Source organism: Bos taurus, chromosome 16 (genome assembly GCF_002263795.3).
Source record: "Bos taurus isolate L1 Dominette 01449 registration number 42190680 breed Hereford chromosome 16, ARS-UCD2.0, whole genome shotgun sequence".
Lineage (NCBI taxonomy): Eukaryota > Metazoa > Chordata > Mammalia > Artiodactyla > Bovidae > Bos > Bos taurus.
Genome location: NC_037343.1, coordinates 77,508,803 through 77,521,904, shown reverse-complemented (window position 1 = coordinate 77,521,904; position 13,102 = coordinate 77,508,803). Strand labels below are relative to the sequence as shown.

The 13,102-nt window shown below is 44.8% G+C and overlaps 1 long non-coding RNA gene across 1 annotated transcript; it reads right to left on the bottom strand.

Annotated features, from left to right (window-relative positions):
- Positions 1-1,630: 1,630 nt before the first annotated feature.
- LOC104974538 (uncharacterized) lies at positions 1,631-4,991 on the bottom strand. Its single transcript, XR_812159.4, has 3 exons — positions 4,637-4,991; positions 2,677-2,789; positions 1,631-1,938 (listed from the first exon to the last, which is right to left on the bottom strand). It is a non-coding gene; the product is annotated as an uncharacterized lncRNA (long non-coding RNA).
- Positions 4,992-13,102: the final 8,111 nt, after the last annotated feature.

Sequence of the window (13,102 nt, the reverse complement as noted above, 5' to 3'; positions counted from 1 at the left end):
ACTGAATTGGAACATGAACTAAATGAAATGAATGTTGAGCCTCTGGCACCATGGCCTGTGTATGAAACGTCAGTTCCTTGGAGAACACAGCCTGGGATCTGCATTGATCCAACGGAGAACTTGTTGCTATTCTTGAGCTTCCCATTTATTTGTTCTCTGACCACTTACTTGCTCTCAGTTAACCACTCTTTTTTTTTTACTTAAGGGCAAAACTCCATCATTTTCTACCTATAATATTATGTCACATATTAGCTTCCGTAGATAATGTGATAAGATAATAACAAATTGCCTTTAGCTCTAATTTAGAGGCTTAAATCCATCATCATGCCATTTGGGAAAAGTTTAATGTAGTTTTTAATGAAACTTAATAGTTGCAAGGGCTTCCCTGGTAGCTCAGATGGTAAAGAATCTGCCTGCAATGTGGGAGGCTCGGGTTCGATGCCCGGGTTGGGACGATCCCCTGGATCTGGCAACCCACTCCAGTATCCTTGCATGGAGAATCCCATGGACAGAGGAGCCTGGGGGCTACAGTCCCCGGGTCATGAAGAGTTGACGTGACTGAGCAACACACACACACAACAGTGGCAAGAAGGGGCAAAACTGAAAATGCTTTTTCCAAATGAGCTTTTAGTCCGATTTCCAAAATAAGCTGTAACTGTGTAAACGTGAGTTTCAAAAATCTGCAAGCACATCTTTTCTAATCTCTTATTAACAATTTAATAACCCGGTTCAAGTGTTTGAGAATCACTGACCTGAAGGAATCTGCCACCAGGCCTGCTGGGGGCACTTGTGACTTGAAGTCAATGGACTTCGCTTTCATACGTAATCAGTTGGCTCAGATGGACAGATGGTTGCAGGATTTTGACCTTTGTTTCTTTGGGGAGAAGTATTGTGTTTTGGGAAAACTGCCCAAGGAAGTCACCTTCGCACTTTGTAGAACCACACTGAGACTCCACCCTCCACTCTGAACACGCGAAAGGGTGACCAGGTAATAAAACTCCAACCCCATCTCGCCGTGATCTGGCACGCAGCAGGAGTCGAGGGGACTTATGTAACCATCAGCGACTTCTCCATCAAAGAGGAGCCAGTCACCCTTGTTGGGAATAACGGGGTGAATCGTGAATGTGCCCCATGGTAAGACCAGAAACACAAAGCTCTCAAGTTAATTAGATGGGGTCCAAACACCGAGAGCAATTAGAATTCTAAAATCTCCACTTCTCCATTGGATCCTCATTTCCAAACTGAAGATGAAGTAAGATGGAATGAGCTTTTTCCCCCTCAAGCTTGATATCAAGGCAAAGAGATGTCTTCGGTTTAACAAGTGGAGCGCAATTGCGCACATGTTCACTGACTTAGGGAAAAATAATTCAATAAATGTCCTCTACCTTCCAAAAATCTCCTCTTTTGGGAAAAGGCTGTAGGTCAAGTGAGAGAGATGAAGGAGGTCACACTATCCTTGGCAAGCTTTGAACAAGAGGAGATACTTTGGGAAAATCGCAGCTTCCACGTCCTGTCTCCTGAACGCTCACCCTTGAAGCCATGAGCCCATGTTAGCCACACGTGGAGGTCATTCACCAGCAAATTTTTCAGGATACAGAGTTGCACAGAGTAGACCACATGTAAACAAGTGTGTGTTGCCGTGTGAATGAAGCTTTATTTATGGCTACAGATTTGAATCTCATATAACTTTCAGACCTCATGGGGCTTTATTCTTCTTCAGATTCTTTTTAAAACGTTAATACATTTTAAAACTGTGCTTAGCTCATGGGCGTTCTTAGTTCATGACACAGCAGGCTGCAAGACTGCACTGGAGAGAGAAAAGGTGCTCACCCAGCCCTCAGCTGCTCCAGTCCTTGACATGTGTGTTATTCCGGATGAGGCCCCAGCTATCAGGGCAAGATGAGTCATCTGGCTGTGCTCTTGCCAAGTTCTTGGTTCCTAGAGCATGAGACATGATAATAATAAATCATTTTAAGCCCTAATTTTGGGAATCATTCCTTAAGCAGCGACAGATAACCGGGATGACTCATAGCAAAAACAGCAATGAAAAGCGACATTGACTATTTTTGAAAACTTGGAGACCATCTCAGTAGCCTGTCTTCACAGATCCCCCTTTCTCTTGGGCCCTGTGAGTCAACAATTTTGATCGTATTGATCAAAGTAAGTAGTTTTCTTGGTGCTGTAGATACAACTCTATTATCAAAACGAGCAGTTTCCATTTAAACATCACATTTAAAGCTATTCGGGGGTTTCCCTAGTGGCTCAGGGGTAAAGAATCCACCTGCCAATGCAGGAGACACGGGTTCGACCCCTGAGCCGGGGAGATTTCACATGCCACAGAGCAACGAAGCCCAAGCGCCAAAGTACTGAGCCTGTGCTCTAGAGCCCAGACATCGTGACTGTGGAGCCCAGGCGCCCTAGAGCCGTGCTCCACAAGAGAAGCCAGTGCGGTACATCTGCACGCTGCAACTAGAGAGGAGCCCCGTTCACCACAGCTGAAAAAAAGGAGACCCAGCAAAGCCAAAATAACATTCCTGAGTGTTCTAGCTTATGTTAGCCCCCAAATTCTCTCTTTGCCTTAATTAAAGTCCAATTTTTTTGACAGTTGCAACAGAAGGTGCCCTGAGACACAACATGGGAAAAGCCTTTCTGGCAGTGGGATATTCATTTATTTACCCTTTGAGCAATACTTTCAGAATTACATCAAGGATATTCCAGGCATCGGTGACAGGCCATAAGAACACAAAAACAGGTAGGCACAATGTCCACCGCCACCAGCAGCTTACCGTCTAGTAGCAAAAACACACGAAATAACAAATAATTCAAACGTTGTATGATAACAGGGGAACACGACGGCGGCCTGAAGGAGGAAGTGACAACCATGCCTGAGTTGACGGCAGAAGGTGCCCTGAGCAGAGAGGGAGCTGGGTCGGGGAGCGGCGGCAGGAACACCCGCCCTGTCCCCAGTTCTCAGCAAAGCTCCTTGTTTGAAGACCTGCAGAGGTCTCCAGGTCACAGAGCTGCTGTGTGCAGGGAGGGGTTTGGAGAGATGGGCCCTTCTCGGGTAACGGAGGGTTCTGGATGTGACACCAGCGGTTTGGAGTTCAGCCAGTGGGCAGTGAAAAATCTTCAGAGCCTTCTAACATTTCCTTTTGGTAAACTGGTCTGTCAATACTTAGGCTGGGGGACAAGCCTCATGTCACCAGGATGGGAGCCTGGACCAAGGCAAGGCTGCAGGGATGAGGGTGGGAACCAGCAGCCAAAGCTTCTCAGGATGCTTCCTCAATGCATCAGAGACTGTCAACAGGAGGGGGTGACATGGAAAATTCCCAGGCTACTCCCAGGCTTATACCAGCCAGACGAGCAGGCCATCGGGCACATGTGGGTAACTGAAATCATCTCCGCATTGGCCTTCAATCCCAGCTTCTGTTTTGTCTTATACATGCTTCCTTTTTTCTTCCTCTCTGCTACCAACTCATTTCCATTTTCCCTCAAGAATGTACAATTTGGTAACTTCCCTTTTTTCTTGTTTGCTTTTTATGTTCTTTATGTCATCGCCTCCCTAACAAGCCTTTGGTTGATATATGCTCTCTCTCTCTTTTCTTTCTCTTATTTCTTGGTCTTTCCTTTACTGTTTCTTCCTCCAAGCCCGTGAAACAGGTCCAGGGCCATGACATCCCGGGACAGATAGAGGGTCTGAGTTTGTTTGCTGCAGAAGGTCCCTGGGAAGGCCGGGGTGAGCAAGGACGGCTCCCCACCGCCTGAGCACTTTCAGGGCAGGTCTCTCTGCACCGCGTCCACGTGGCCCCCGCAGCACATGGCGTAGGAAGTGGCATTTCGGTCTAGAAGATGTGAAACAGCTAATGGAGGGCTCAAGTGCAGCTCCCCACAGCCTCCTTGCTGCCTCTGATGTGGGTGGAAGTGAGCTCAGTCTGCAAAGCTCCCCTGTTTCCCCTCCCCCCTCCTCCTCCCTTCCCCCTCCTCCTCCCTTCCCCCTCCTCCTCCCTTCCCCCCTCCTCCTCCCTTCCCCCCTCCTCCTCCCTTCCCCCCTCCTCCTCCCTTCCCCCCTCCTCCTCCCTTCCCCCCTCCTCCTCCCTTCCCCCCTCCTCCTCCCTTTCTCCTTCCTCCTCCCTTCCCCCTCCTCCTCCCTTCCCCCGTCCTCCTCCCTTCTCCCCTCCCCTCCCCGCCTCCGCGGTGGTGCAGCTGCAAAGCATGTGCTGTGAACTTTGGGGCCACAGAGCCGTGACGACTTTGCCGCTGAGTTAGAAGCAGAGAGAAGCGGAGGCCCCGGGGGCCGTGAACAATGGGAAGGTGGCCCTGGGTCTCCCTGCAGGGGGCCTTGCCCACCCACAGCTCAGAGCGCCTTGGAGCAGCCCCTCCAGGCCCTGCGAGCACTTCCCCTGCCATGAAGAGCAGGTGAGATGCTCGAAGGTTCCCTGTCCTGTCCCTCCCGAAGCCCGGCCTCTCTGGCTGCCTGGACCCAGAGGAGCCGGCGGGCCGCTGGCCCTGCCCAGCTGGGGGTGCGCTCCAGTGGCACGTGGAGGGGAGCGGGGCTGGGCAGACACCCCAGGCAGCCCCCTGACACACCCCTGGGGCTCACACCCATCCCTGCCCTTAGCTGACACACACAGCCTACCTCTGGAAGGGATCCTTCCTCATTTGAATAAGAAGCTATGCTTTGAGGGCTCCTCGAGTGGACTAAAATGTCTGCTACGTACAAGGGAGGAGAGAGCCGCTCACCTGTTACCATGGCGCCGTGTCCCCTCCACGAAAGGTGATGACCGCAAAGGAAGAAGGGGCTGGGAGATTGAACAGGTCAATGCCAGTGGCAAAATGACTTACTGTCTAAAGCATATGATGAAGGAGAGTATATATTCTAATCCTAGTCACCTGATTAAAGACTGCTGAAAGAAACCAATTCATTCTGTAGGATTTATGCTCCTGATGCCCACAGTTCCAAATGAATCAGCCAGCTTTTCTTCGACGTTTACTTTGACTTTTGTGTTTTGGAAATACAGGAACCAGGTCCATATTGTATTGTGTTTGAATACAGCGATGCTCTGCCTTATGGTCTGGGGCAGTGCTTTAAAGGATGTGCATGACTCTTGGGTTTCTGAATAAAGAGTGACTCCCACAGACTGGTAAGTGGTGGAAACAGCGGAAGCTCACCAGCACTGACACACTGTAGCTACTAGATGGCCACAGCAAACTGAGTGCAAAGCAGAGTGTGCCCATCCATACGCAGCTGTCTGTCCATTCGGAATTAAATGAGAGTTTTTTTTCTAAACAGTTGTGTGTCCATTTGCAATTTAAAGGGATTTTTTTTTGCTACTAGCTTTTGAAAATTGACGTTTAGAAAAAGTCAATTCTCAATATTAGATGATATTCAGGCTTGTATGGTCATTTTGCTAGGTATGTGGTGGTGGTACCCGACGATACAAATGTGAGTGCGGGAGACTGTTAATAATTTTCATACACCCTGGCTGAAGTCTTTAATAGCAAAGTGTCATGTTGTTTTTATAATGCTTCTGAATAAAACATCAAAGAGATTAAATTGAGAGATTGATAGATAACAAAGAAAATAAAGCCAAATGTTAAAAATTGATGAGTCTAGGTGTAGTATGCGGAGAAGGCAATGGCAACCCACTCCAGTACTCTTGCCTGAAAAATCCCATGGATGGAGGAGCCTGGTGGGCTGCAGTCCATGGGGTTGCTAAGAGTCAGACACGACTGAGCTACTTCACTTTCACTTTTCACTTTCATGCACTGGAGAAGGAAATGGTAACCCACTCCAGTGTTCTTGCCTGGAGAATCCCAGGGACGGGGGAGCCTGGTGGGCTGCTGTCTATGGGGTCTCACAGAGTCGGACACGACTGAAGCAACTTAGCAGCAGCAGCAACAGCAGGTGTAGTATGCGGGTGATCACCATATAAGTATTTTTATTTAATTTGCATAATACAAACTTGAAAAAGAATATATGTAACAAACATGCAAATTTACCTTCCAGTTAACAGTATCTAGTCCTAGCTCTTTGATACTCACCATCTAAAATGTCTTCATTCAGCATCATATTACCCAGTAGTATTCACTTTGCTACTACATTGAAAGTATGTACAACTGAAGCTCAGTTTTAAAAAGATGCTACATATACATATTCATGGGCACAGGGAACTCTGCTCAGGGTTATTCAATGTTATATGGAAGCCTGGATGGGAGGGGAGCTTGGAGAGAGAATGAATGCTCTACATGTATGGCTGAGCCCCTCTGCTGTGCATCTGAAACTGTTACAACACTGTTAATCGTCTATACTCCAGTAAAAAATAAAAAGTTTAAAAGACATACACATTCAGGGGTGAACTTACCCATCTTCCTATAAAAGGGGTGCATTTTATTGATGAATATAAAAGTAGGTTCTGAAAATCACACTTTGCAAGCTTCCACTGATGTAAAGATCTGTGTGTGTGTGTGTGTGTGTGTGTGTACACATCATAGACAGATATGACTATTTGCCAAGAGGCAAACAAGGATTATCTCTGAGTTCTGGATTGTCAGGTGACATTATCCTCTTCTTTGTATGGGTTAATTTTGCTTGGTTCTTTACAATGAGTGTTATATCATCTTAAAACACAAAAGTGTAAGAAAGCACGTAGTCATTTTGTCTTTAATCCCGTCCTATTTAATCTGTTCTTGTTAACCAGAAGCATTCTATACACACAGTACCTAGGCATGAAACTGACTTTCTCAGGAAACATGCAAAAGCATGGAACTATTTTCACCTTGTACTTAAACCCATATTTCTTTTTCTTTTCCACTTAGGATAGCATTTGAGTTTGTGGTTTGTATTTCAAAGAATTAGAAATTCTAAATAAATAACGCCCTTCAGCACTGTATTTTCCTCTGTACCTTAGGAAAGAATTATTCATGTGCTGTAGGCAGGCCAAACCATAAGAAGAGCAAGTCAAACTGACTGTTACATTTTCAATGAGTCTCTTTTTACTCACTTAGAGCATTGTCATAAAGGCAGATCTGCACATTTCCCATTTCCACAGACCTGCCTTTTAGCTTTCTTATCTCATGGTATATCTTATAAGTGGATTGCACACACTTTGTTTTCATATCATTATACATAATAATGAAATGAATTAAGCTCAAAATACATTGTAATACAGTGTATACTTTTCCTCATCATGTTTATTACGATGATAAAACTTATTCTTAATTTTTAACATCTTCAGCCATATTTATTGGATGTTCACCATGGCTGCAAGGTGGATCCCGCTTACAAAGTGGTTAATTTAAATACTCCAAAAACTAGCAACATATATGGCAGAAGCCTTCACAATATTGTAAAGTAATTATCCTCCAGTTAATATAAAAAATAAATTCTTAAAACCTAGCAACATGCAACAAGCAGGACAAGAATAACTTTCTTACCCTCTTCTTTAGTGGATTAAAATGTAATCACTGCCGTTCATGCTGATGTACTCAGGGTAGCTCATGCAAAAGTAGGAAATTGTAACACGACACAATTGTTAGTGTCTTTCTTTCTGGTTTGCTTCATTCATCCTTCTGAGCAAACTCTTTCTGAAGTAAGGATCAGAAAAATTCCCTAACAGTGATGTAGTGGATGGAGTCCTCAACTAAAAGCATCAAAGATCTATTAATATAATCTAGTCTCATTTCTGCTATTAACTAGTTAAGTGATGTCTACAAATTACTTAACTGATCTGTCGACCTTGTAACTGGGAGAACAAATGGTTTGGACCGGGTGTCTTTAAGGTCGTAATGCACTGATGTTCAAATCTGGAAAACACTGTCTGTGATCTCCCTTGAAGGGAGGAAGGTGAAGCAGAAGGACAGTGTCAACACAGCCCGGTTCTAGAGCTGCACTGGCCCCGGGGGATACGTCAGTTTCCCTCACACTATCAGCCTCTCCCATACCAGTGTCTAAGCAACAGAGTTCTGAGTTTCCCTTCAATGATCCCGTGTCTGTGCTTGTTTGTGTCAGATGCAGTGGGTAGCCTGAAATCAGCACATCAGTGAGATCAACTCCCTTTTGAAGCCACTTCTCCCTGCAGCTAATGAGGCTTGTCCATCCCTCTTTGTCTCTGGGGCTCCTGTGTTTTTTTCTCTCCGTATCTCCCCCTGGCCACTTCCCTCTTGTCTGAATAGAATCATAGGGTTGATGCTTAGACTTAGCTCCAGTGTAACTCCCTAGGATTCCTGTAAATGGTAAGAGGATTACAGCTAAATGTACAACTGAAATCAGAAAGTGGCTTTGGTAACAAAGCATCAGGGCATCGCCGTTTCTCCAGCATAGGATACAGTGGTGATTGATTCTGCTGTGATGAGATGCCCTTGACTTGGACAGTAACATCCTCAACAGGGCACGTCATCGACTCGGTGGGTGTGTCTGCGGATTTCATCTGCAGCGGCAGGGACCAGGAGCACCTTTCAGCCAGGACTGGAGAAGGAGGGATGACCCCAGAGCTGAAAAGGAGAACCAAAGATGGCGAGGGAGGCTCAGAGGATGAGTCAGAGGCAGCACATGTGAGACGACCCTCTCCTGCCCTGCAGACGATGCTGGGACTATTGGAAAGAGATGCTGAAAAGGCCACACAGAGTCCATAAATCGCAGAAGGATATTGTGAATTTCCTCTTGCCATCTGCTTAGGAAACACATTTTATATCTATTTTAACAACATAGTATTTGACTCAGCTGCCTGAAAATCCTCTCTGGCTAGTCTAAATCATCTATAATTAGCCTCAACATTTTCCGTAATTTCCAGAATCCTAACACTAATACAATATTCCATGATACAGTACATGCTACTGAATAATATGTCAAAGGCTTTTAAGTACATAGACGTAGGTCACTATTGAGCTTCCCCGATGACTCAGCACGTAAAGGACCTCCCTGCTCTGCAGGAGATGCAGGAGATGCAGGTTTGATCCCTGAATCTTGGGTCAGGAGGATCCCTTGGAGGAGGGCAAGGCAACCCACTCCAATATTCTTGCTGGGAAAACCCCATGGACAGAGGAGCCTGGTGTGCTACAGCCCATGGGTTTGCAAAGAGCTGGACACGACTGAAGCAGCTGAGCACGTGCACAGAGGTCGTCACTAACCCACCAAATTAATCAAATATATTTAAGCCACAAATTCGTGTTGAACACCCACCCTGTATTGCTTAGATGTGATGCTATTGTAGTAAAAGTGTGAGAGTCGGGTGAAATAGCCCTCAAAATAAATAAGATACATCTTAAGAGACAGGTTATGATTCCAAACAACAATAATGAAAGCAATAGCCATGGGGCTTCCCTGGTGGCTCAGTGGTAAAGAATCCGCCTGCCAATGCAGGAGACTCGGGTTCGAGCCCTGGTCCCAGAAGATCCCACTTGTCGCAGAGCAACAAGCCCATGCACCACAGCTACTGAGCTTGCGCTCTAGCGCCCAGGAGCTGCGACTGCTGCAGCCTGTGCTCCTAGAGGCTGAGACAAGAGAAGCCACCAGCGAGAAGCCGGCGCCCCACAGCTCCCTGCAACTAGAGAAAGCTGGTAGCCACAACGAAGACCCAGGGCAACCAAAAACAAATAAATAAAACCGTAGCAACAGATCAAGAGCTACCGTTTGCCAGTCACTTGCTGCACACCAGGCACTTTTGGAAAACTTTTTATTGTTGAAACCAATGTTGAGCAGAGAGGTATCTCTCTTTCACAGCTGGGAGGTGGATTTCAAAGCCAGCTTAAAAACTTTGCAGCAATCATTTTTTGAGGGGGTGTTTGTATTGTGTTTGTGGTTGTTTTAATCTGCATTAACTGTTACCGTTTAAATGTGAGAAGGATTTACTGCCACATTCACATTTTTAATTTCTCTCGAGAAACTACAAGACTGTGTGCTACACTAGGGCTTCACATTTTCCGTAATAATAACCCGATAAAGCTGAATCGTGGATGTCAGCTCTAAAGGCATAAGGCATCCACTAGCGTATTTTTTGAAAAACGCAAGCAATTTAACTTGATAAATTTTCACAACGTTAATAAGAAGTTAATTTTCACAAAGAAGTGCCCACAGCAGAAAACGGATCATTAGCAACACCGCCTCACCCTGTACTCTCCCCCGCCCTCCCCCACCCAAGGTCATTGCTACCTTGACTCTGGCACTTAGGTTATTTTCGACTGTTGCTGAATTTTACATGAATCATACACAGTTAATTTTGTGTGTGCCTTCTACCACACATCACTGTATTTTTGAGATTCATTCACATTGTACTGATGATCTGCAGCTTATTCATTCTGGTTGTGAATTCTAATTCCATTCACAAATACGTCAATTTTGTTTAGCCATTCCACTGTTGATAGACACCCTGCTGTTTTCCCTAGTTTTCGGCTATTGCAAATAATGCTGCTGTGACATCCTGGTGCACATTTTCTGGTGAACATACCTGCATTTTCCTTAAGAGAATTAGCCAAAGAGTAGAATTACTGGGTCACATGGTATGCATGGCTTAATTCCAGCACGCATGCTCAGTCACTCTTTGCAACCCCATGAATGGGAGCTGGTCAGGCTCCACTGTCTGTGGGATTATCCCAGCAAGAGTACTGGAGTGGGTTGCCATTTCTGCCACCAGGGGATCTTACCAACCCAGGGATCAAACTCCAGTCTCCTGAGGGTCCTGGGAAGTTCAGCTTAAGTTATTGTCAAAAATATTTCCAAAATGACTGTGCCAGTTTACACTCTCCTCAGAAGTGTGTGAGTACTCTGATTACTCCCAATTCTCATCTTCCCCCTTTTACCTTTTCTTCCCATTTTCCTTCTTCCAACAGGAGTATAAGAGTTTCCCATCATGCTTTTAATTGGCATTTCCCTGATGGTGAATGAAATTGAGTACTTTCCATAAATTTGTTGACAATTCTCTTTTGTAAAGTACATGTCAGTCTTTAACCCATTCTTTTTTGAGCTGTCCTTCCCTTCTTAGTTTATTAGTAGAAAATCTTTATATGTTTGAGATATAAAACTTTGTGAGATGTATGTATTACAAATCCTTTTCTCCTACTATGTAGCTTAATTTTTATTCCTTAACAGTGTTTTTTAGTGAACAAAAATTTTCCTTTTTTTTTGAGGGGGGGCTTCCCTGGTGGCTCAGATGGTAAAGCATTTGCCTGCGATTTGGGAGACCTGGGTTTGATCCCTGGATTGGGAAGATCCCCTAGAGGAGGATATGGCAGCCCACTCCAATATCCTTGCCTGGAGAATCCCACGGACAGAGGATCCTGGTGGGCTACAGTCCATGGGGTCACAAAGAGTTGGATACGACTGTGACTTTCAATTAGTAAACAAAAATTTTCCTTTCTACTGTAATCCAATTTACCATTTTTTTCATTTCATTCATTCATTAAAAAAAAATTTTTTTTTTAATTGTACTGGGTGTTCATTGCTGCACCCAGGCTTTCTCTAGTTGTGGCAAGCGGGCTTCTCATTGCAGTGGCCTCTCTTGTTGCAGAGCACATTCTCTAGGTACACGGGCTCAGCAGTTGTGGTGCCCGGCTTTAGCTGCTCTGAGGTATGCAGAATCTTCCAGGACCAGAGACTGAACCCTTGCCCCCTGCACTGGCAGGCGGATTCTTCCCTGCTTCACCACCAGGGCGGTCAAGTTTCATTCATTTTTTATGCATTTCATCCTTTCATTCATTTTGTGCTTTTACTTCTATAAACTTTCACATCCAGTTTACAAAATTGCTGCCTATCTGAACTTCATGAAGATATTCTGCTGCTTTCTTATGGACTATTTGTTAATAATTTAACTTCTGACATTCAGATCTATAATCCATCTGAAGTTGTTCTTTGTCCATGGTGTTGATGTATGGGTCAGGATATTTTTTTCTGCATGGATATACAACTGACCCAACACAATTAATTGAAAAAAAAAAAAATCCCATCACTCGAGTGGCAGCTTTGTCATAAACTGTTACACAATCAGTGTTTGGGATGTTTTCTGGACTCTTTTGAGCTCTTTGGGCAGTTCATTCTTATACCAATGCTGCTGCTGCTGCTAAGTCGTGTCCGACTCTGTGTGACCCCACAGACGGCAGCCCACCAGGCTCCCCGTCCCTGGGATTCTCCAGGCAAGAACACTGGAGTGGGTTGCCATTTCCTTCTCCAATGCATGAAAGTGAAAAAGTGAAAGTGAAGTCGCTCAGTCGTGTCTGACTCTTAGCGACCCCATGGACTGCAGCCCACCAGGCTCCTCTGCCCATGGGATTTTCCAGGCAAGAGTGCTGGAGTGGGGTGCCATTGCCTTCTCCACTTAATTACCATACCTTTACCAAAAAATGATATCTAACACTGTAAGCCCTTCAGCATTGTTCTACAAGATTGCTTTGACTAGGCTTGGTCCATTGCATTTCCACATAAATTTTATTTTATTTTTTATTGGAGGTTAATTACTTTACAGTATTGTAGTGGTTTTGCCATACATTGACGTGAATCTCCCACAGGTGTACATCTGTTCCCCATCCTGAACCCCCCTCCCACGTCCCTCCCCATGCCATCCCTCAGGGTCATCCCAGGGCACCAGCCCCGAGTACCCTGTCTCATGCATCGAACCTGGACTGGCAATCTACATGTATATTATCATATATGAAACAGATCGCCAGTCCACATAAACTTTAAAAAGAGTTTGGCAGTTTTCTGAAAATATCTTCTGAGATGTTGACTAAGATTAGGTTATATACTTCAATTTTGAGAAAATGTATATCTTTACATTATTTGTCTTCTGAACCATGAATGTGGTATATAATCTCCATTTATTTGGATAATCAGCTTTTCTCAGAAATGTTCTGCTGTTTTAACTATAGGTGTCTTGCAAATTTTACTAGATTTATCTCTAAATATTTGACGTTTTTGATACTACTGTAATTGTGCTGTGTTTTCGCTTTCATTTTCTATTTGCTCTTGATACATAGAAGTGTAACTGGTTTTCACATAATGACTTCCTATCCAGCAAATGTAGTTTCGGTGTTGTTAAATTCACTTGCGAATTTTAGTAATTTGTAGATGCATTTGGACCTTCTACACACTTGACCGTATTTCCGTCATTCCTAG